The sequence below is a fragment of the Cetorhinus maximus genome, chromosome 38 (genome assembly GCF_964194155.1).
Source record: "Cetorhinus maximus chromosome 38, sCetMax3.hap1.1, whole genome shotgun sequence".
Lineage (NCBI taxonomy): Eukaryota > Metazoa > Chordata > Chondrichthyes > Lamniformes > Cetorhinidae > Cetorhinus > Cetorhinus maximus.
This window is the reverse complement of record NC_135916.1, coordinates 4703054-4727544: the sequence shown is the minus strand read 5'-3', so window position 1 is coordinate 4727544 and position 24491 is coordinate 4703054. Positions and strand designations below refer to the sequence as shown.

The 24491-nt window shown below is 48.4% G+C and overlaps 1 protein-coding gene and 1 non-coding gene across 2 annotated transcripts in view; one reads left to right on the top strand and one right to left on the bottom strand.

The window, feature by feature from the left end:
* LOC144672519 (Fc receptor-like protein 2) overlaps window positions 1-24491 on the bottom strand; it is a 287381-nt gene that overhangs the window by 209584 nt on the left and 53306 nt on the right. The window lies entirely within an intron of this gene.
* Window positions 19611-19682, top strand: trnaa-cgc (transfer RNA alanine (anticodon CGC)). Its single transcript has one exon. It is a non-coding gene; the product is annotated as a tRNA-Ala (tRNA).

Genomic DNA, 24491 nt, shown 5'->3' with positions numbered 1-24491 from the left:
AAACTGGAAGGAGGGTGGAAAATGGCTCCCTTACCATCGGTCTTTAGCGTGACCTTAAACAGGCGTTTGCCTGTCCAGATCCCCAAGTCGTCTCGAATCTCGGTGCCGCTCCCCACCTTATCGAAGTACCTGGTGAGGAAGGTGACCACGTCGGCGACAGGGATGAAGGGGTTGTACACATGCACCATCACCACACGTTCCCGTTGCAACGGCAGAGAAAAGTGCGGCTCCGCCGTCAGGATCTTCATCTCCGGCAGGTCTCTCTTCTCCTCGAACACCCTCAGGAGCTGGACACCCTCTCCCTGTACCTTTTTTTTTTGTAAAAATATACTTTATTCATAAAAAATCTTCAATCACATTCAAAACCATTTCAAAAACATTACAAGGGTACAATCCAGGTTAAACTTTTACAAAATGTATCACCAGGTGCATCAGTACAAACAATATTACAATCATTTACAGCCTTTCATTTTGATCTGTACAGCCCGAGGGGCTCTAAACAGTTCCCAGTCTCTCGGTGCACTGTGGTAGAAAGGTCTTAGACAGCGACCCTTCCCCATTGCGCCTTTGCGGCAGCTGCCCCAAGCTTTAGTGCGTCCCTCAGCACGTAGTCCTGGACTTTGGATTGTGCCAGTCCGCAACAATCGGTCGGGGACAACTCTTTGTGCTGGAAGACCAACAAGTTTCGGGCAGACCAAAGCGCCTCTTTCACCGAGTTGATGATCCTCCAGCTGCAGTTGATGTTTGTCTCGGTGTGTGTCCCTGGGAACAGCCCGTAGAGCACAGAGTCCTGTGTCACAGAACTGCTCGGGATGAACCTCGACAGCAACCACTGCATCTCTCTCCAGACTTTCTTTGCAAAGGCACAATCCACAAGGAGGTGAACAACGGTCTCTTCCCCACCACAGCCACCTCGAGGGCATCGTGCAGAGGGGGTGAGCCTCCTGGCGTGTAGGAAGGATCTGACGGGGAGGGCCTTTCTCACCACCAGCCAAGCTACGTCTTGGTGCTTGTTGGAAAGTTCTGGCGATGAGGCATTCTGCCAAATGACTTTGACAGTCTGCTCGGGGAACCATCCCACAGGGTCCACCCTCTCCTTATCCCTCAGGGCCTCTAGGACGTTACGTGCTGACCACTGCCTGATGGACTTGTGGTCAAAGGTGTTTTTCTGCATAAATTTTTCCACCAGGGACAGGTGGTACGGCACGGTCCAACTACTTGGAGCGTTCCGCGGCAGCGTGGCCAGACCCATCCTTCGCAACACCGGGGACAGGTAGAACCTCAGCACGTAGTGACACTTGGTGTTTGCGTACTGAGGGTCTACGCACCGCTTGATGCAGCCACACACAAAGGTGGCCATCAGTATGAGGGCGATGTTGGGCACGTTTTTTCCCCCTTTATCTAGAGGCTTGTACATCGCGTCCCTGCAGACACGATCCATTTTCGACCTCCAGATAAAGCGGAAGATGGCTCGAGTGATCGCCCTCTCCCTGTACCTGTCTAAACCCCTCTCTATCTCTGCTCATCTTTCCCTCTCTCCCGATCGATAATCTGTTGCTATCTCTGTTCCTTTTCTCTACCTTAGGGTCAATGTGGATTCAAATGCACTCTGAAAAGTTTCTGTCTGACCATTTTAAATAATGATGCACTGCGGCCGTGATTTATATTTATCGATAATTTACTGAGAGAAACGGGGGGGGGAAGTGGGAGCAAATCCTCAATCAGCCCATCAGTAAATTGAATTCGGGGAGGGCAGCCACGATGCATGCAGGACAGGCTGCAGGTCAGATAGGCACAGCAAGATCCCACAAGCAAGGCGCTGTTAGCCAGGTGTCCCTCGCCCCACAAACCCCTGAAAAGGCGAATCTCCCTCTTTAAAACTGGGCAGGGGGGTGTTGGTTGGGAACTGATTGTTTTGCAAAATATATCAAAACTCCAGAGAATTCAGTGAGCGGAATTCAACACCCTCTCCTCCCCCAGTCCAATTCATCATCTGGCCTTCAACACAGGAAATATAACAATAAATAAACAATATAAAAATTACAGGCCTTTACACAGCCTCACATTTAGGAATTCAATTCGAGGACGACAGAAACATTGGAAAGTCAGGAAGTCAATGTTTACAATTGTAGCACACAGCAGGATCCCACAAACAGCCCCACGAGGGACATGGACTGGACAAACCCCAGATTCTGTCTCTCTCTCTGTCCATCCCTCATAGCCGGCACATGCCACCATTTGTTACTCCCCACTCAATATTTCCATCAATCTTTCCTCTTTCCCAACTCACCTTCCCCCTCTCTCTCTCTCTGTTTCTCACATGCCAGAATATGGAGAGGCAAAGAGAGAGAGAGAAAAAACCACAGTTAGGACCTCAATAAGCTCAATTCAAATTGGTTCTCGCACATTTCATTGAAGCATCAATTCATCGCAGTGTCTAAAACAGCAGCGTTATTCGGTGAAACAGCCTCACGTGAACAAGATTCACTTCAGGCCCTCCTGCCTGCTTCACCAGTCGCTGAATTAATTTTCGAAGTGTGCTCACTGCTGGTCATTTAGGAAACCCTGTTTGGTATTTGCGCACAGAAAGATCCCACACACTGCAAAGTGCTCACAGTCAGGTCAAAGTATTTTAGTGTTGAGAATTGATGAAAAGGCAAGGCAGGGAAACATCTTAAAACAAAATGGCACAGATTGGCCCTCAGTGACACAGTTTCTTTTCACAAATCCAACCTTCTGGGAGGCTGGGAATGAGGGTCTTTTCTCCAGAGGCTGGGAGCTGGGCAGTGACTGCACGCTGGAGACCCCCAGATCCTCGTCTCTTCCCTCCCTGTTTCCCTACCTCTCCCCTTTCTCTCTCCCTCCCTCCCTGATAACTCACAATCGAAAGAGAAAGATGGGAGAGAGAGAGAGAGAGACAGCAGGAAAACGCACAATCACAGCCTCAAATCAAATGAATTCAAGTGGCTGCTGCACATTTTGTTTCACCGTAACATTCATGGCCTAAAACACAGGCATTATTGGGGAGTTCAGACAATGCACAGCCCCTCCCGAGGGGCCTGAAATTAGGCCTTGAATTGGGCCTAGTCACAGAGGCTGCATTAAAGCTCAGGGTCAGGAACAGGCCCCAGTCTAACAGAACATTTCTCTCCCACCACAGCTCAGCCCAAACCTCACAGACAGGGCTGGAAGGAGTGAGGGGGAAATGGGACTCACTCTCCCTCACCCCCACACCCCAACCCCCTCCAACCTCACCTCCCCCAATTCAAATATCGACAAATCACATTGGGACATTCCTATCAGTTTATTACAAGATGAAGTAGAGAAATAAATGTCTGGAAAGAGAGAGAGAGAGAGCTGGAGTGACAGAGACAGGGAAATTCCACCCCCACAACCCCGAAACCAGAATCCCTCAAACTCCCATCGCCCTGTCTCAAACACAAAGCCGATTCTGGAGTTTAGAACAAGCCTTTACCCAGGGTCAGGGGCTTTTAATTTGAATGACAGTCAATGAACTGGTTTCTCTTTGACATTGTGTGGTCACTGCTGCAGTTCAGGAAAAGCTGCAGGTCATTTCTGCACAGGGGGATCCCACAGGTAGCAATGTGATGCTATCCGGATGGGGACAGGGAGACCCATTCCTTCCCCAACTTCATGCCTGCTGTAATTCTCCCTCTTCCCCCTCTCTCTCCCGCCCGGGCACCATGTGTACTCTGAGTCTGGACACATCCCCAGAAAGGCCTAAACTGCCCCCTTTAAACCGGGAACAAGCTGCTGCTTCCTGGGTGAGACTTTTTGAAATCGCCGTCCCAGCCTCGATTTTTACAAACCAGGCTTCCCCAGGAGGGTGTGAGTGAGGCTTTTCTGCAGAGACTGGGAGCTGGGCACTGACTCCACACTGGAGACCCCCTCAAAACCCCCGGAACCTGTGTCTCTTCCTCACCCCCAACACCCTGCCTCTGTTTCACTGTCTTTTCCTGTTTCCCTCACACTCCCCCCTCCCTCTGTTGTAACGTAGGGACACATCCTAGAGAGACAGACCGGATTCAATTGGCTGCTCCACCTTCCAATTCATCCCCCTGCCTAAAACACCAGCATTATTCAGGAATTAGCACAATCCTTCACACACTCTCACAGTTTGGACTTGGTGAAGGGCTCCTGAGGGATGGGAAATTAGTCCAATGAGCACATTTTAATAAATTAACACATTGTGGAACAGTCTGAAACACTGCAGCCATTTTGTGCAGAGCAAGATCCCACAGGGGGCAGTCAGCTTTGCTTAGCACTCTTTAAATTGGGGAAATATTTACAGAGGGAGGGGGAGGATGGTGGAGAGAGACTAAAACACTGAAGACCCCTTTTTGGAGCCTCAGAAAGACTGAGTGCTTTCCAGTCAACGAATTACTTTTTAAAATACACTCATGGTTAGTTAGTCAATTGCTTCACTGACCCTGGATTTATTTTTGCAATTCGGCCTTCCTAGAAGAATGGGACTGGGAGCTGGGCAGAGTCTACACATCGGAGACCCCCAGATCCTGTGTCTATTCACCTCCACCCCCTCCTCTGTTTTGCTATCTCTACCCCTCTGTTTCCCCTCACTCACTCCTCCCTTTCCTCTCTCTCTCTCTCTTCACCCATCTCCCTTATTAAGGGAGAAAGATGGAGGGACCGAGAGGGGAAACGAGAGACTGAGAATTTTACAATCAGAGATCAGTGAAGTGAATAAAAGTGGTTGCCTGGACTTAACATTTAACCCTTACATCACTTGCTCTCAGACACAGGCCCTGTGATCTTGGTGAATTAGACACGGGTACAAGTTCCGGCCTTTTTATTTCCATGTCCCTGTGAGTGTTGGATTGAAATGCACTCTGAAAAGTTCCTGTTCGATATTTGCGCACAGAAAGATCCCAAATACTGCAACGTGTTCACAGTCAGGTCAAAGTGTTTTAGGTTGAGAATTGATGAAAAAGGCAAAGGCAGGGAAACATCTTGAAACAAAATGGCACAGATTGGCCCTCAGTGACACAGTTTCTATTCACTAATCAAACCTTCTAGTAATCTGGGAGTGAGGGTCTTTTCTCGAGAGGCTGGGAGCTGGGCAGTGACTGCACGCCGGAGACCCCCAGATCCTCGTCTCTTCCCTCCCTGTTTCCCTCCCTCTCCCCTTTCTCTCTCCCTCCCCCTCACTGATAACTCACAATCGAAAGAGAAAGATGGGGGAGAGAGAGAGAGAGAGAGACAGCAAGAAAACGCACAATCACAGCCTCAAATCCAATGAATTCAAGTGTCTGCTGCACATTTTGTTTCACCGTCACATTCATGGCCTAAACCACAGGCATTATTGGGGAGTTCAGACAATGCACAGCCTCTCCCGAGGGGCCTGAAATTAGGCCTTGAATTGGGCCTAGTCACAGAGGCTGCATTAAAGCTCAGGGACAGGAACAGGCCCCAGTCTAACAGAACATTCCTCTCCCTCCACAGCTCAGCCCAAACCTCACAGACAGGGCTGGATGGAGTGAGAGGGAAATGGGACCCACTCCCCCTCACCCGCCCCCCACCACCCCAACCCCCTCCATCCTCCCCCCTCCCCCAATTCAAATATGACAAATCACATTGGGACTTTCCTGTCAGTTTATTACAAGATCAAGTTGAGAAAGAAATGTCTGGAATGACAGGGAGAGAGAGAGAGAGAGAGAGAGAGAGAGAGAAAACTGGAGTGACAGACACAGTGAAATTCCACCCCAGCTCCTCCAGAATCCCTCAAACTCCCATCGCCCTGTCTCTAACACAAAGACGATTCTGGAGTTTAGAACAAGACTTTACCCAGGGTCAGGGGCTTTTAATTTGAATGACAACAATGAACTGGTTTCTCTTTAACATTGTGTGGTCCCTGTTGCAGTTCAGGAAAAGCTGCAGGTCATTTCTGCACAGGGGGATCCCACAGGCAGCAATGTGATACTATCCGGACAGGGACAGGGAGACACATTCCTTTCCTAGCCTCATGCCTGCTGAAATCATCCCTCTGTCCCCCTCTCTCCCCCCACCCTCCTCCCCCGGCACCACGTGTGCTCTGAGTCTGGACACATCCCCAGAAAGCCCTTATCTGGGAGCTGGGCAGTGACTGAAGACTGGAGACCCCCCCCGCCCTAACCCCCCCAGATGCTGTGTCTATTCCTCACTCCCAACCACCTGACTCTGTTTCACTATCTTTTCCTGTTTCCCTCACTCTCCCCCTCTCTCTGTTGTAACGTAGGGACACATCCTAGAGAGATTAATTGCAAAGACCAATGTGAATCTGATTTAACAGTCTGCTTCATCACATTGACTCCTCACCTGTCTTCTTTTGGAATTATAACAAGCTTTTAAACAACTTCAGATTTCAGATTTTTAATTCCCTCTTTGTCACACACCAAAGGGTTAATGTGTTTGTGACTAATTGCAAAGCCAGGATATTTTAACCCCAGGGTTTCAAAATCCAGCATCCCATCATCTAACAGAAACCGCTTCATCGATGAACCAAAAACCAAGGTCCCTCAGATTAAAATTAAACCTCGGGGTGATAAAGGGACACAACTCATGTGTGTGGAGCCTGTGGAGCAGGCCTCAGCCCATCCATCCCCCTCTGGGGAAAAGCTCCTGTCGAAGGATTCCTCGTCACATTGCAGTCTTCAAACTCCAAATTCCTAGCAAAAAGAGAGAGATAAAAGCAAGGGCATTTTTAAATAGAATACAACAGCAAGAACCTAGGATTCCACCACCACAACCTCCTTCTCAGTTACACAATCTCTCACTAACATCCAAATAGAGAAATATCCCAGTTATAAACCAGAGGCTAAAACAGATTGAAAGACTGTTCCCTTTATCTGTGTTTCTCTCTGTATCTCTCTTCCCATCTCATTCACATCTCTGTCCCCCTCAATCTCTCTCTCTCTCTCTGTCTCTCAGGGATGAAAATTAACCTCGATCGGGGTAATAAACAGACACAACTCACGTGGGTGAAGCCTGTGGACCAGGCCTCAGTCTATCCCCCTCTGGAAGAAGCTCCTGTCCTTGTCCTTGTCCCAAACTTTCCCTCTTTGGATTCTCACCTTCCAGTTTTCAGAACACAAATTTCTTGGGAAAAAAAGATAAAATTGGTTAAAAAGACAAAAGCAAAGTCATTTTTTAAAAGCCAAAATAGCACAGCAAGATCCCAGAGTTTCCACTCTCAAGTCAATCTCTCAGCAACATCCCAACACAAACAATTCGCAGTTTGAAAACAGATTGAGACACAGAGAAAAACAAACACACATTGAACCAGAGTGGGGAGTGTGTTCATTCTCTGTTGATTATCTTATCACTTGCTTCATCACGTCATATCCAGGCCACATTTTTTTCGATTTCAGAACATCTGAGCCGTCTCATCATTAGTCCCGGGGCTCAGCCACAGAAAGAGGCAGCAGGAGATTGCTTCCCAATGCCTGTCTATGGTCTGAACGCCATTCTCCAGATGGCAGCTACCTCCAGCCTGCTGCTGACCAGTAAGTCTCTCTTCGTTTGAGCATTTAGTTCACACAACAGCAGGGGCAGGGAAGTTATGTGTTTACTTCACTTTAAGATCTTGATGAAGAAAGGTTGAAATGGGGAAGTTCAAACAGAATGATAACGTTATATATTTTTAAATGCTGCAAATCCAATTATGCTTCATTATTTTTTTAACCTTTTTGAAGTGATCTGGGATGCTAAAGCTGTTGAATTGGAATTCAAGTCTCCCCTGCTCAATTCTTTGCTTATAACTCCAGCTCTCCAGCTCACTCCAATTTCTGAGGCTCTGGCCCTCAGCCTCAATTTTAAACTTCATCTTTGGGCTCAACTCGCCCTCTTTAACTTTCAGCTCCTTCAATTCCCTGCCACCCACCCCTTTCCTCACTTGTTCCTGGACACCTCACCCTCATCACCTCCCGGTGTTCGCTGACCCACACTGGCAACATCTGGATTCTCAAATTCTCATCCTCCTGTTCAAATCCCTCCCTCACCCCATCCCTTCCTATCTCTGTAACCTCCTCCTCCAGCCCCTACAATTCTCATACTCCAGTTCAAATCCCTCCCTCGCCTCCTCCCTCCATATCTTTGTAACCTCCTCCAGTCCCTTCAATTCTCATCCACCTGTTCAAATCCCTCCCTCACCCCCTCCCTCCCTATCTCTGTAAACTCCCCCAGCCCCTACAATTCCCATCTTCCTGTTCAAGTCCCTCCCTCAACCCCTCCTTCCCTATCCCGGTAACATCCTTGAGCCACAAAAATTCTCTTCCTCCTGTACAAACCCCTCCATGGCCCCTCGCTGCCTCCCACCCTAAGTCCCTTTCTCTGTAACCTCCTCCGGCCCCTACAATTCTCATCCTCCACTTCAAATCACTCCCTCACTCCCTATCTCTGTAACCTCCTCCAGACCTTACAATTCTCATACTCCTGTTTAAATCCCCCCTCACCCCCTCCCTCACTATCTCTGTAACCTCCTCCAGCCCCTACAATTCTCATCCTCCTGTTCAAATCCCTCCCTCACTCCCTATCTCTGTAACCTCCTCCAGCCCCTACAATTCTCATCCTCCTGTTCAAATTCCTCCCTCGATTCCTCCATCCCTATCCCTGTAACCTCCTCCAGCCCCTACAATTCTCATCCTCCTGTTCAAATCTCTCCCTTACCCCCTCCCTATCTCTGTAACCTCCCCCAGCCCCTACAATTCTCATACTCCAGTTCAAATCCCACCCTCGCCTCCTCCCTCCCTATCTCTGTAACCTCCTCCAGTCCCATCAATTCTCATCCACCTGTTCAAATCCCTACCACACCCCCTCCCTCTCTTTCTCTGTAAGCTCCTCTGGCCCCTACAATTCTCATCCTCCTGTTCAAATCCCTCCCTCGCTCGCTCCATCCCTATCCCTGTAACCTCCTCCAATCCCTTCAATTCTCATCCTCCTGTTCAAATTACTCCCTCACTCCCTCCATCCCTATCTCTGTAACCTCCTCCAGCCCCTACAATTCTCATACTCCTGTTCAAATCCCCCCTCACCCCCTCCCTCCCTATCTCTGTATCCTCCTCCAGCCCCTACAATTCTGATCCTCTTGTTCAAATCCCTCCCTCAACCCCTCCCTCCCTATCTCTGTAACCTCCTCCAGCCCTGACAATTCTCATTCTCCTGTTCAAATCCCTCTCTCACCCGCTCCCTCCCTATCTCTGTAACCTCCTCCAGCCCCTACAATTCTCATCCTCCTGTTCAAATCCCTCCCTCACCCCCTCCCTATCTCTGTAACATCTTCCACCCTCTACAATTCTCATCCTCCTGTTCAAATCCCTCCCTCACCCCGTCCCTCCCTATCTCTGTAACTTTCTCCTCCAGCCCCTACAATTCTCATACTCCAGTTCAAATCCCTCCCTCGCCTCCTCCCTCCCAATCTCTGTAACCTCATCCAGTCCCTTCAATTCTCATCCTCCTGTTCAAATCCCTCCCTCACCCCCTCCCTGCCTATCTCTGTAAACTCCCCCAGCCCGTACAATTCCCATGTTCCTGTTCAAGTCCCTCCCTCAACCCCTCCCTCCTTATCCCGGTAACATCCTTGAGCCCCAAAAATTCTCATCCTTCTGTACAAACCCCTCCCTCACTGCCTCCCACCCTACGTCCCTTTCTCTGTAACCTCCTCTGGCCCTGATAATTCTCATCCTCCTGTTCAAATCCCTCCCTCGCTCCCTCCATCCCTATCCCTGTAACCTCCTCCAAACCCTACAATTCTCATCCTCCTGTTCAAATCACTCCCTCACTCCCTCCAACCCTATCTCTGTAACCTCCTCCAGCCCCTACAATTCTCATGCTCCTGTTCAAATCCCCACTCACCCCCTCCCTCCCTATCTCTGTAACCTCCTCCAGCCCCAACAATTCTCATCCTCCTGTTCAAATCCCTCCCTCGCTCCCTCCATCCATATCCCTGTAACCTCCTCCAATCCCTACAATTCTCATCCTCCTGTTCAAATCCCTCCCTTAGAGAGTTGGAGTGAGAGAGAGAGAGAGAGAGAGAGAGAGGCCATCGCGTGAAAGAAAAAGTGATGGGTGAGAGTGATACAGGGATCCTATCTCCATCTTTAAAATGGAGGGATATCCTTCTCCATCTGAAAAATGGAGGGAGATCTCTTCTCCATCTTTTAAATGGAGGGATATCCCTTCCATAAATTGTGATGTGGAAGTGCTGTATCCCACAATGGAGGAAAGAATAAAGCTCATTCAAGACTTAAAAGTTAACCTGTTTGTGTATCACAGAAATTTACATCAGAGAAGGAGGCCATTCAGCCCATCGAGCTGCTGTCGACCATCTGCAAGAACGGTTTCTCTGGTCTCACTCATCTGCCCTTTCCCTGACACTCTGGAAATATTTTCCCCTTCACTTTCACACCCAAATTTAGCTCACACAAACACACTCCCACGCACACAATCTCTCAAAACACACTCTCTCTCCCACACACTCTATCCCATGTACACTCTCTCCCATAGACACATACACTCTCTCTCTCATACACACACTCTCTCACATAAACTCTCTCCCACGACGCTCTCTCTCACACATGCTCTCTCTTCCACATACGCTCTCTCACATGGTCTCTCCCTATCACACACCCACTCTTTCTCACACGCTCTCTCGCTCCCACACACACTCTCTCTCACACACCCTCTTTCTCTCTCACACGCTCTCTCACTCCCACAAACACTCTCTCTCACATACACACTCTTCTCTCACACATGCTCCATCTCTCTCCCACACACACCTCTTTCTTCCACTCTCTCTCTCACACGTTCTCTCTCTCTCTCACATACACACTCTCGACTCCGGTGAAACAGGTGAATCTACCCCACCGCACAATAAACACACTGAGTCTCAATGATGCCTCTATTATCTTTGGAGCTGTTAAAGCCCCAAATGTAATCCCCACACATTCAACCCCAACCAGTAAATGTTGTATTAAAGCCTCAAATATAATCTCCACACATTTACCCTCTCCCCAGTAAATGAATAAATTGATAATGGAGAAGATGGAAAGTGAAAGTTTAACTCGCCACAGTTTGGAGATACTTTCCTGAGATGAAAGTGATCCAATGCCACCATCTGCTGGCGGATCACAGCTACTGCAGGCGCTGCTCTTTGCCAGTCTCAGAGCGGTTCAGTCACTGGGTGGCTGGTCTGGGCACAGGCTGATGGGGTGTAAACGCTGTAACGGGACAGAAATTTGCAGCTGGGGCTCGGCTGGTGCGTTTGCCCCTTTAACAGCGATCTAACACTGGTTTGACCTCAGCTGGAATATTGTTTACAGTTCTGCGCTCCACACAATAGGAAGGATGTGAACACCTAGGGGAGAGTGTAGAAGACGTTTACAAGAATGGTTATGATGGGACCTTTTCAGAATCTAGCGAAGTTTGGAAAATTAACTCCAGCGCGTCGACTACCTCATTAGCCACATCTTTTAAGACTCTAGGATGGAGCCCATCAGGACCTGGAGACTTGTCAGCCCACAGCTCCATCAGTTTGCTCAGTAACGTTTCCCTAGAGTTTTTCCCCATTGATTCCAATGTTTGTTCCTTGGATAAAGAGTCGGATGCACCAGCCGAGAGCCCGCTGAAAATTTCAATCCCCTTTGCAGCGTTCAGACATCATCAGCCTGTGCTCAGACCCAGCCAGCCAGTGACTGAACCTCTCTGAGACTGGCAAAGAGCAGCGCCTGCAGTAGCAGTGAGCCGCCAGCAGAGGGTGGCATTGGATCACTTTCATTCCAGGAAAGTTTCCCCAACCTGTGGAGAGTTAAACTTTCACTTCCACCTCCCCCATTAACAATTTATTCATTCACTGGGGGAGGGTAAATACGTGGGGATTATATTTGAGGCATTAATGCAACATTTTTTGGGGTGCGGAGATTATATTTGGGGCTTTAAGAGCACCAAATATAATGCAGGCATCATTGAGACTGTGTGTGTTTATTGCGCAGTGGGGAAGATTCACATGTTTCACCAGAGTCGACACCAGCTTTCGAAAGGGAGACTCTCGCTGACAACTCTGTTGGAGACTTTGGGTGGAGTTTACAAATGGTGGGATAAATGGCCGAAGAGGTTCGGGGGTCAAGAGTGGGTGTGGGACATTTGCATTTTGACTCTGCCCGTCTGGCTGTATCGCTGTAACTCACAGGGTCATAGGAAAGAGCTGCAAAATGGGAAACGTCTGTATCAATTTTCTCTCCTGGTCCGGCACAGACAAAGGGTGTTCCTAGAATAAAGAGTCGATGCACCAGCTGAGCGTCCGCTGCATTTTTCACTCCCTTTGCAGCGTTCATACCCCATCAGCCTGTGCCCAGACCCATCCACCCAGTGACTGAAACTCTCTGAGACTGGTTCAGAGCAACGCCTGCAGTAGCCGTGGCCGCCAGCAGATGGTAGCATTGGATCGCTTTCATCTCAGAAGAGTTACCAAAAAGTGGAGGCTGATATCCCAATATCAATTTATTCATTTACTCGGGTTTGGGTGGTGGGGGTTGGTGGTGAATGTGTGGAGATTACATTTGAGGCTTTAATAAAACATTTACTGGAGGGGGGTTGAAGTGTGCAGAATATATTTGAGGCTTTAATACACCATAGAGACCCCTCGAGCCTGCTCCATCAGTCCCTATTCAGCCTTCAGTGTCCCTCTGGATATTTCACCTCTGGATTCACACAACACACACAGCGAAGTCTATTATATGATGGGAAGCAGCAAACACTGTTACACTCAGTACACACGGTACCTTAATTCTGCATCGTTTTAATATCTAGTCAGGTAAGTGTCATCGCACAAGGGGCTACATTTCACTGAGTCAACATTCTCACCCAACACGAAAGCAATTGACAAAGCAGCAGCATGAGCGATGTTGTGTACAGCTCCTCACTTCCTATGTTCTTCCGTTGAATCGCTTGGCAGTTATGAAATATAATGGAGGCATCTTTGAGACTGTGTGTGTTTATTCTGCGGTGGGGAAGATTCACCTGTTTCACCAGGTTCGACACCAGCTTTCGAAAGGGAGACTCTCGCTGACAATTCTGTTAGAGACTTTGGGTGAGGTTTAGACATGGCGGGGTAAATGGGAGGGTTGGTGGGAGTGGGGGGTGGGGGGGTGGGGGGGTGGCGGTGGGGGATCAAGCGTGGAGTGGGGCATTTGCACTTCGACTCTGCCCGTTTGGCTGTTTCACTGTAACACACAGGATCACAGGGCAAGAGCTGCAAAATGGGAAAGGTCTGTATAAATCTTCTCTCCTGGTCCGGCACAAACACAGAGTGAATAAAGGTGGTGAATATGTATAAATTAAATTGCGCCCCATTAAATGTGGGTGTTTCCAATGTTTGTTTCTGGGATAAAGAGTCGGATGCACCAGCCGAGCGCCCGCTGCAAATCTCAATGCCCTTTGCAGCGTTCACACCCCATCAGCCTGTGCCCAGATCCAGCCAGACAGTGACTGAACCTCTCTCAGACTGGCAAAGAGCAGCGCCTGCAGTATCCGAGATCCACCAGCAGATGGTGTCATTGGATCACTTTCATCTCAAGCATGTCTCCTCAGCATTTGGAGGCTTCTGTCACTCCACTAATAATTATTTCATTTGCTTGGGGTTGAGGGGTGGGTTGGGGTGGGGTGGTGGGGGGGTGGGGGGGGGGGGTGGGGTTGGGGGGTGTTGGGGGGGGAAGTGGTTTGTGGCGAAAGTGTGGAGGTTAAATTTGGGGCTTTAATAAAATATTTTCTGGGGGGTGTGAATGTCGGGAGATTATATCTGGGGCCTCAGTAATACATGTACTTGGGGGGAGGGGGGTGAGTGTGTAGAGGTTATATTTGGGTCTTTAATACACCATAGAGACCCCTCGTCCCTGCTCCATCATTCCCTATTCAGGCTTCAGTGTCCCTCTGGATATTTCACCTCTTGAATCACACAACACACACAGCGAAGTCTATTATATGATGGGAAGGAGCAAACACTGTTACACTAAGTACACACGGTACCTTAATTCTGCATCGTTTTAATATCTAGTCAGGTAAGTGTCATCACACAAGGGGCTACATTTCACTGAGTCAACATTCTCACCCAGCACGAAAGCAATTGACAAAGCAGCAGCATGAGCGATGTTGTGTACAGCTCCTCACTTTCCATGTTCTTCAGTTGAAGTCGCTTGGGCTATTTTGAAGATGGGAAGCTGAGTGATTGGTTTATTGGATAATCAGTTGTGCAAATCTACTCCCAGGTACCTTGACTGACACAGGTTTTGTTTTACACTCCCAGTGTCTTGTTGTTAGCCTTTGTGAAATAACTGCTCATTATCCTGAACAAAAACAGAATTACCTGGAAAAACTCTGCAGGTCTGGCAGCATCGGTGGAGAAGAAAAGAGTTGACGTTTCAAGTCCTCATGACCCTTCGGCAGAACTGAAGTATTATTAGGAGAGAGGTGAAATATAAGCTGGTCTAAGGTGGGGGGCGGGGGGAGAGAGAAGTTGAGGGTGGGGTGGTTGTGGGGATAAGCAAGCAGTGATAGGAGCAGATAATCAAAAGATGTCACAGACAAAAGGATCAAAGAGGCGTTGAAGGTGGTGATATTATCTAAGAAAAGTGCTAATTAAGAATGGATGGCAGGATATTCAAGGTACAGCTCTAGTGGGGGTAGAATGGAAAGACTAACTAGGTATTAGTTGTAGATTTAAAAATAATGGAAATAGGTGGGAAAAGAAGAATCTATATAAATTATTGAAATTAAAAGGGAGGGCGAAGAAACGGGGTGGGGATGGGGGGAGGGGGAGTTTAAGATCTAAAGTTGTTGAATTCAATATTCAGCCTGGAAGGCTATAAAGTGCCTAGTCAGAAGATGAGATGCTGTTCCTCCAGTTTGCGTTGGGCTTCACTGGAACAATGCAGCAAGCCAAGGACAGACATGTGGGCAAGAGAGCAGGGTGGAGTGTTAAAATGGCAAGCAACAGGGAGGTTTGGGTCTTTCTTGCAGACAGACCGCAGGTGTTCTGCAAAGCGGTCGCCCAGTTTGCGTTTGGTCTCTCCAATGTAGAGGAGACCGCATTGGGAGCAACGAATGCAGTAGACTAAGTTAGGGGAAATGCAAGTGAAATGCTGCTTCACTTGAAAGGAGTGTTTGGGCCCTTGGATGGTGAGGAGAGAGGAAGTGAAGGGGCAGGTGTTGCATCTTCTGCGTGGGCATGGGGAGGTGCCATAGGTGGGGGTGAGGAGTAGGGGGTGATGGAGGAGTGGACCAGGGTGTCCCGGAGGGAACGATCCCTACGGAATGCTGTCAAGGGGGGTGAAGGGAAGATGTGATTGGTGGTGGCATCATGCTGGAGTTGGCGGAAATGGCAGAGGATGATCCTTTGAATGCGGAGGCTGGTGGGGTGATAAGTGAGGACAAGGGGGACCCTATCATGTTTCTGGGAGGGAGGAGAAGGCGTGAGGGCGGATGCGCGGGATATGGGCCGGACACGGTTGAGGGCCCTGTCAACGACCGTGGGTGGAAAACCTCAGTTAAGGAAGAAGGAGGACATGTCAGAGGAGCTGTTTTTGAAGGTAGCGTCATCAGAACAGATGCAACGGAGGCGAAGGAACTGAGAGAATGGGATGGAGTCCTTACAGGAAGCGGGGTGTGAGGAGCTGTAGTCGAGGTAGCTGTGGGAGTCGGTAGGCTTGTAATGGATATTGGTGGACAGTCTATCATCAGAAATTGAGACAGAGAGGTCAAGGAAGGGAAGAGAAGTGTCAGAGATGGACCATCTGAAAATGATGGAGGGGTGGAGATTGGAAGCAAAATTAATAAATTTTTCCAGGTCCCGACGAGAGCATGAAGCAGCACCGAAGCAATCATCGATGTACCGGAGAAAGAGTTGTGGGAGGGGGCCGGAGTAGGACTGGAACAAGGAATGTTCCACATACCCCATAAAGGGACAGGCATAGCTGGGGCCCATGCGGGTACCCATAGCCACACATTTTATTTGGAGGAAGTGAGAGGAGTTAAAGGAGAAATTGTTCAGTGTGAGAACAAGTTCAGCCAGACGGAGGAGAGTAGTGGTGGATTGTTCGGGCCTCTGTTCAAGGAAGAAGCTAAGGGCCCTCAGACCATCCTGGTGGGGGTGTCCCCACAACCACCCCACCCTCAACTTTTCTCTCCCCCCGCCCCCCACCTTAGACCAGCTTATATTTCACCTCTCTCCTAACAATACTTCAGTTCTGCTGAAGGGTCATGAGGACTCGAAACGTCAACTCTTTTCTTCTCCACCAATGCTGCCAGACCTGCAGAGTTTTTCCAGGTAATTCTGTTTTTGTTTTGGATTTCCAGCATCCGCAGTAGCTTTTAGCTTTTTGTTTTTGCTCATTATCCCGTCCTCATAAAACTTTCTGAGTCCTGTGTGAGAAAATGTCTTCCATAGACATCCACACTACAGCCAACAACCTGAGGAAAGCCAAGTGTTTGCCACCAGCCCTCTCCCTAATGCTCAAACCGGGATGGAGGGATTTGTAATCAAACATAATCAGTGGCAGAGCCGCGACTGGTGGGTAAATAAAACAGGGAATGTGAGAGAGGCCAGGATAGGATGAGCACAGAGACCCTGGGGGATTGTGGGGCTGGTGCAGTTTATAGATATAGGTATAGCAGGAGCGGTGTTAAAGCTTCTGTCTACATGATGCATTGATCCACATTTATCATCATCATCAAGGATGGACACCCGTGAGCTGTGGTTCTTCTTTCTACAGATTGAATATCCTGCAGCTCCCAGTGAAATGCATTGACACAGTTAGCGATAGGATTGAAACTGATCGTGTTCATTTCGGGACAGTTGAATGAAGATGTGGTGGAGAAGCTGGAAATCGCTATTCCGAATTCTCATTGGCTCCTTCACAGCCACGTCCATTCACGTCAGCCATTGGCTGGGAATTCAGGCATTCTGTAGGGAGTAAGGGGAGCGGGAGTTAACAAATTCAGTTCCAACCTTCACTCAAATGCAAAATGGATTTAATGAAGAGGCCAAAGCTCCCTGGTGATTGAATAATTCCACCGGACATGAAAGCTAAATATAGTCTGTTCACACTGCAGTCTCCTCATTGCCTCTTGCGACAGTAAATATTCCATCAGTAACGTGACCTGTGGAAAGAGACAGTCAATTGTTTACAACAAAGCTGCACAAACCGGCCATGCGCTGTGCCAGATATCCCCATGACACTGACAGACTATGTAGATGTTTTATTAAACACCTCGCACACGGCGCTTACTCTGCATTTGAAATATCTTATATTCCTCCAATTTTCCTGATTTCCCTGCGCAGATTTGCTGCTCCAAAGGAAAGACGTCCTCATTTCCCACTCGACGTTACAACGTGAATGTCCTGATGTGGTTGCACAGACCTGGCGGCGGGCGGGGGGCGCGCTCTGAAATAAATCCCGGCGGGTTCCCTCAGGAGATTATCGCTGTTGTGTTAGGGGGAAGAAATTAAATGAGAATTTACGATAAGGGAGAATTCATTATAAGGGAATGAATTGCTTAAATTGGTGTATCTACACAAAACGGACAAAATCCTGGAACTCCCTCCCTAACAGCACTGTGGGTGTACCTACACCACACGGATAAAATCCTGGGACTCCCTCCCTAATAACGCCATGAGTGTACCTACAACACAGGGACAAAATCCCGGAATTCTCACCCTAACAACACTGTGGGTGTACATACACCACAGGGACAAAATCCTGGAACTCCCTCCCTAACAGCACTGTGGGTGTACCTACACCACAGGGACAAAATCCTGGAACTCCCTCCCTAACAGCACTGTGGGTATACCTGCACCACACGGACAAAATCCTGGAACTCCCTCCCTAACAGCGCCGTGGGTTAAACCTGTGGCAACTGAGGAATAAATTAACTTGTGTAACAATTAACTATTGTACTTGCTCCCCGCCAAGCAACACACCATCTTCACGGAGAACCTAGTTTGCGCAGTCAGGAGCGTCTGAATGGAAGAGAGAATGTTCCAGAGGCAGAGAGGCTCAGGGGGTGAATTCTGTTGTTCACAGTCCTAGGCTAGCGGTGGTACCGCTCACAATGGTGTGGCTATTAACACTGGGAGTGCGGAAGAGACCACGTTTAGTTGAACACAGATATCGGAGAGTGATATAGGGCTTGAGGAGGTTATATATACACTTATAGCAGGAGCCGGGCCATTTAGGTATTCGATTGCAGGAAGGAGAATTCCGAGGTGCAGTTCACAGCTTTTGTGAACGAATATTCACCCTCTCCTGCTGCAGCCAGCGGTCTGTTTAAATCGGGACTTTGTGAGCGGATCCCTGCCCTCGGAAGTCGCTTTGCAATGTATCGACATCGCCGATCATCACTGGGCTGCCGCCCTGTATCCCCTTTGGGATGGGAAACACGTGTTCGCTTGTGGGAAATTCTTCAGTATCTACTCAAACACAGCAACCTGATTTATGAGAGTATTCTGTTATTGAAGGGATGGTCATTAATTTCAGACAGAGTCGAGCTAATCGGCGAATAGAAATTCATCCGGATGTAGTTCTAGAAAAAAGAAGCCTTTGCATAAGGGTTAGTGCACAGTGAGAGTGTTTTGCAGCATGATTTGTATATTGTACTTGCTTAGCACTGACATGAATGATTGTTGGTTATTATTTACTTGATGCTAGGGATCGAAGCCTGAGTTTCATACATGCAAGGGAAGTGACCTCCCACTGAGCTGCCCTCCCCCTAACCGCAATTAGCTTATTGGACAAGGCGGATGTGGAAGCAAGTTTGACGTTCGTTCCTCCCTTTATTGTTAAATCGCTTAATTATAATCTTACTCCATTGACCTGCTTATGTCCCATTTTGTCCCAGTGTCACGGTCAAGTCAGACGCGATTCAGATCTGCTCCCTTTCCATTCAGGGGCAGAATCCCATTGGGATAGTTTTAAACAAGGATGTTCAGCAATTGTTGGAAACCGATTCGCGATCTGGCTGCGCGCCCATGGCCTAGGGAGATGAAATGGGGATTGCAGATGTGGGCAGCGGTTTGCAAGAACGATGGTTTGATGAGATTTAACATTCGGGAATTGGGTTTATAGAAGCAGTTTTGAAGGAGGGGGCCGTGTTAGGAAGTAGATATAGTTTAACTAAGTTATATTTGTACTTGTAGGTGTTAGGAATTAGTTTTAGCTGAGAAACTGGTGTCATCTCTACTTATCTCCGAGATATATAAAATATATAACTCCTCCCTTCCACTAGCCCACCACGCTTCACCTGCACAGACAGAAAGAAACAGCTCCCATTGGCGGATCAAGATCCAGAGATCATGGACTTTTTTCTCTTGGTCACGATCCTTGAGTTACTGAAATTCGGCCACATCGCGGCCGGAAATGACCTCCCACATGATGGAGATAAAGGTAGACTAACCCTCTTTGTTTATCTGGCAAAATGAGACAGTGGCTGTGAAATAGATTACGATTCAAAATCATTCATGGTCTAATTTGAAGACGAAATAGGACTGAAATAAGAAAGAGGGCCTATTTCTCCACACTACAACTATTGTTTAACACCTGCCGTCCAGTGGCGATGTAGCTCAGCGGTAGAGCGCACGCTTCGCATGTGTGAGGCCCCGGGTTCAATCCCCGGCATCTTCACTTATTATTCATTCACGGGATGCGGATGGGGCAGGAGAGTCTAGCATTTATTGCCCATCTCTAATTGCCCCCTCAGAATGTGGCGTTGAACTGCCGCCTTGAACCGCTGCAGTCCCTGTGGTGTAGGTTAGACGGGGAGATCCCTGGATTTTGTCATAGGGACAGTGAAGGAACGGCCGATATATCCAATCCAGGGTGGTGAGTGGCTTGGAGTGAACTTCCAGGTGGTGGTCTTCCCAAGTGTCTGCACTTCTGGGTTCTTCTGGGAGAAATCAGTCGTGGATTTGGAAGGTGTTTTTAAGGATGCAGAGCGAGTTGCTACAGTTCATCTTGTAGATGGTACACACTGTGTTGCCACTGTGCGTCGGTGGTGGAGGGAGTAGGTGTTCACCGGTAAAGGGGGCTTCCTTGGCCCAGATGGTGTCAATATTCTTGAGTGTTCTTGGAACTGCGATCATTCAGGCAAGTGGAGAGTTTTCCATCACACATCTACCTTGTGCCTTGTAGATATTGAACAGGCTTTAGGGAGTCAGGAGGTGAGTTATTCGCCACCGGTTTGCTAGCCTCTTGCTCTTTGAGCCACAATTTTTATATGGCTAGTCCAATTCAGTTTCTGGATAATGGTAACAGCCAGGATGTTGCTAGTTGGGGATTCAGCGATGCTAATGCCATTGAACATCATGGGGCGATGGTAAGATTCTCTCGTGTTGGAGATGGTCATTGTCTGGCACTTGTCTCGTGTGAATGTTACTTGCCACTTGCTAGCCCAGGACTGAATATTGCCCAGGCCTTCTTGTATTTGGACATGGATCTGCTTCAGTATCTGAGGAGTTGCGAATGATGCTGAACATTGTGCGGTTATCAGCGAACACCCCCACTTCTGACAACCGCTCACATTTCTAGACCAGCAGGTTTTGTTAAACTGAAACAAACATTGATGTTTGTACCTGGATTGTGTTCACCTTCCTGCTTCCGTCTGGAGTGATATCAGATACAGTGAAAACCTGGATAAAGGTTTATACTTTGTCACATGAGGATGTAGCCGCGCCCCTCAGCCACATCTGGTCCACCATTCTTCCCACGCCGTCTCTCTCTTCCTTGCAGCCAGTCCAGGCTGTCAGAGCGCCAGACTGGCACTTCTAACCCTATCACACCTGGTGTGACCTTTCACGTCTCTCGCACTTTCTCCTTCTGAGAAAATGTCATTTTGCCCATCCCCTCTCATTCAAAACTGCCCTCACTGCTGTGCACTGAAGGACCATCGAAAAACGCTCAAAGTGATATCTTCACTATTTTCCGCACTCAGCCTCCGCAATGATTGATTTCTCATCTTCAGGGACTCCATCTCGATTCCTCGTGTTCTCCCCCCTCCCATCTCCCTGATTTCATCGCCTCTTTATCTCCCCTTAATCTCTCTCTGTGTAAAGAATCCAAGCCAGATTCCCTGGCCTGCAAAAACCCAATTACTTCCTATCTCCCGGGCCTCTCTCCTGGTACAGCTCCCATCTCCACTTCATTCCAATGGACACTGACCTGAAATGATATGGCGAACATCTGTTTCACCCATTCACCGCCACATCTGCCTGGCCTTGAGACAAAACAATGTAGGGTCTTCTCTCGTCACCTCAAACCGTTCTCTATGCCATTATCATCCTAGAATTCAATGGTTGTCTGCAGTTCTCTCTCTGCCTCTTTTGAAATCGGACGCAGTATCTCAGATTTCCGACCATCGATGTTTAAGCCCTTTAAATAATGCCCCAGTGTTTAGCTGCCCTGTCCCTGGGAATCTGGAGAGTGGGATCCATCTCCCTTTCCCCCGCATTAGGGAGGATATCAAGCTTTGGGAAATGGTGGAGGAAGCATTTACAATGATTGCCCCGGAGATGAGGCATTTCAGTGGTGTGGGCAAATTGGAGAATTTGGGTTTCCGCTCTTGCTTTGAGCATCTCACCTTGTCTTACTTAACATCGCATTTCTCCATCGCCCTCCAAATATCATCAGAAATTCTCACCGAGAGATCTGCCCTTCTTCCCTCCCTCAGCCCCTGCAATGAGGGGCTGTCCATTGTCGGTGGCTCCATCTCAATTCCCCCCGCCCTCTGCCCTCTGGGTTAACTGTCCTCTTACCCCCTTAGTCTCTCCCAATGGGCAGTACCCTTGAGAGGCACTTCCTGTCCCCAACTTCCGCTCCCGCCTCCCACTTTCGCTAATATTCTTAACGCGGTTCCTCACCTCAGGTCCTTTCCTTCAAATCCAACTCCCGGTCCGCTTCAAAGCGCTTGGAAATGATTCCAACTCCTAACTCGGTTCCCATTTTATCCGGAGCTCTGTGTCTCTCTCCACTTAGAATTCCGCCCCACTTACTGCACCGAAGGGGCTGATATCAAAGTGACAAATGATATTGTGCATGACTGTGACAAGGGTAACGTCTCCCCCCTGTATCAAAGCCAGACATGTGTAGTTAGATCACAGAACAGCCGTTTAATGGGCGAACAGTCTCAAAGGGCCAAATGCCCTCCACCTCTTAATATTCTCGTTCACTTTAGCAGTTGTTTATTTCTAAAGTCAGCGGCTGTTTCATCTGGGGTGTGGTTCTTTGGTAGAGAGCATGTTATTTTATGTGTGAGAACAGAGGAGAAGAGGGATTACGAGCATGAAAAGGTCAGTCAGCAAACGAGTCTGCTGCATTATTAAATACATCATACGAACATACGAAATAAGAGCAGAAGGCCATTCGGCCCCTCGAGTTTGCTCCGCCATTCAATAAGATCCTGACTGATCTGTTTGTGCTTCGAATTTCACATTCCCAGTTACCCCCGATAACCTTTGACCCCATTGCCTAATTAGCATCAATCTCCCTCCGCCTTAGAATTATTTAATGGCCCGGCCTCCGCCGCCTTTGCAGGTTGAGAGTTGCAAAATCTCACAGGCTCTGAGAGAATAAGAGAAGCTCCTCACCTCTGTCATAAAAGAGCAGCCCCGAGGTTTAAAACACGAGTTCTGGACTCTCTCACCAGCAGATACATCCTTTCCACATCCACATTTTCGAGACCATTCAGGATCTGATATACTTCAATCAAACCACCCCCCACTCTTCTAAACTCCAGAGGAAACAAGCCCAGTCTGTCCAATCTTCCCTCATATGACAATCCTCTCATTCCCGGTGAAAATCTACCAAATCTCCTCTGAACCGCCTCCAACTCACTGGCTGATCTTGTACCTCAGCACGATTCTCCCACACTACCCACATGCCCCTGATGCCTTTCAGATCTAGAAATCTGTCTTGAAAACACTCGATAACTGAGCCTCCGCAGCCACTTGGGGTAGAATATTGAAAAGTTTCACCACCCTCTTTGTGAGGAAATCCCTCCTCCTCTCAGCCCTTAATGGCCTGTCCCTTATTCTGAGATGGTGTCCCCTAATTCTTGACCACAACAGCCAGACGAACAGTCCTTCCTGCATGAACCTTGTTGAGATCTGTAAGAAGGTTGCATGCTCCAATAGGATCAGCATTCACTCTGGAGGATACAGGCCCAGTCTCCTTAATCTATCCTCATACGACAAGCCCGCAATTTTCTTTGCACTCTCCCTGTGTCAAGTGTACCCTCACATAGGTAGAGAGAACAAAACTGCACCAAATTTCCCGCGTTACCAAGATTCGGTACAATTCCCGCTAGAATTAGTTTCTCCAGTACTCAAACTCTGCTAAAGGCCAACATGTCATGCCCCTTTCTGACTGCTTGCTGTGCCTTCAGGCCTCCAATCCCAGCAAATTCCAAGCAGAATAAATGCAGGCAGACGCTGCCAATTTGACCAAACCGTGTCCGGGTTATCTTCAATCCCGTCAGCTTCACACGCAAAGGCTGAATGAACAGTTCCCATTGGCGTATCAAGGTCCAGCGATCATGGCGCTACCTTTGAGCTCCGGACATCCAGACACAGTATTCGAACCGCCCATATCGCAGTCTGAAATGACCTGCCTCATGACAGAGCCAAAGTTAGACTTACACTGCCTGTTTGTACAGCAAACTGAGACAATGACGGTTAAATGGAACCGCTGCCATCTGGAAGGACATGGACAGCAGACACATGGGAATACCATCACCTGGGAGTTCGCCTCAAGCCTCTCACCATCCTGACTTGGAAATATGGTTGCCATTCCTTCACTGTCACTGGGAACAAATCCTGGAACTCCCTCCCTAACAGCACTGTGGATCTACCTACACCACATGGACTGCAGCGGTTCAAGAATGCGGCTCACCACCATCTTCTTAATGGAAATTGGTTATGGGTAATAATTATTGGCCAAGAGAGCTTCGCCCACTTCGGCCAAAAGAAAAAAAAAATCAGATTGTGGCAGAGGTGGCCGCGCACCCAAAGGACAGGAAGCCATTGGACTCAATGTTATGATCAGGGTGCGAAAGGGAAGGAGAGAGAGGAGTACCAGGGGGATGGACCATACAAGGCAACGTTCTGAGCAATGACTACCCGTTAATGAAGGGAGAGATCCGGCAAGGTATGGAATGCTAAGAAGCTTCTCTAACATTCAGACCAGAATGTTCTGGTATATTGGTTGAATTGAAGATTGTTTGGGAGTCTTTGTCCATGAAGGTTAAGGAGCAATGGGGACATAAGCGAAGAAGACCATCAACCTTTAAAGACTTTAGATCCGGAGAGGTGGAAAAAGAGGGACAATTTCCTCAAGGCAGCCGGATTCTCAAGCGCATCGAATGAGTGAATTGAAGAGCCGTGTACTGGTGCTCAGGGATTTGCGGTAAAGAACTTGAGTTTGGAGACACATCTTAACGGA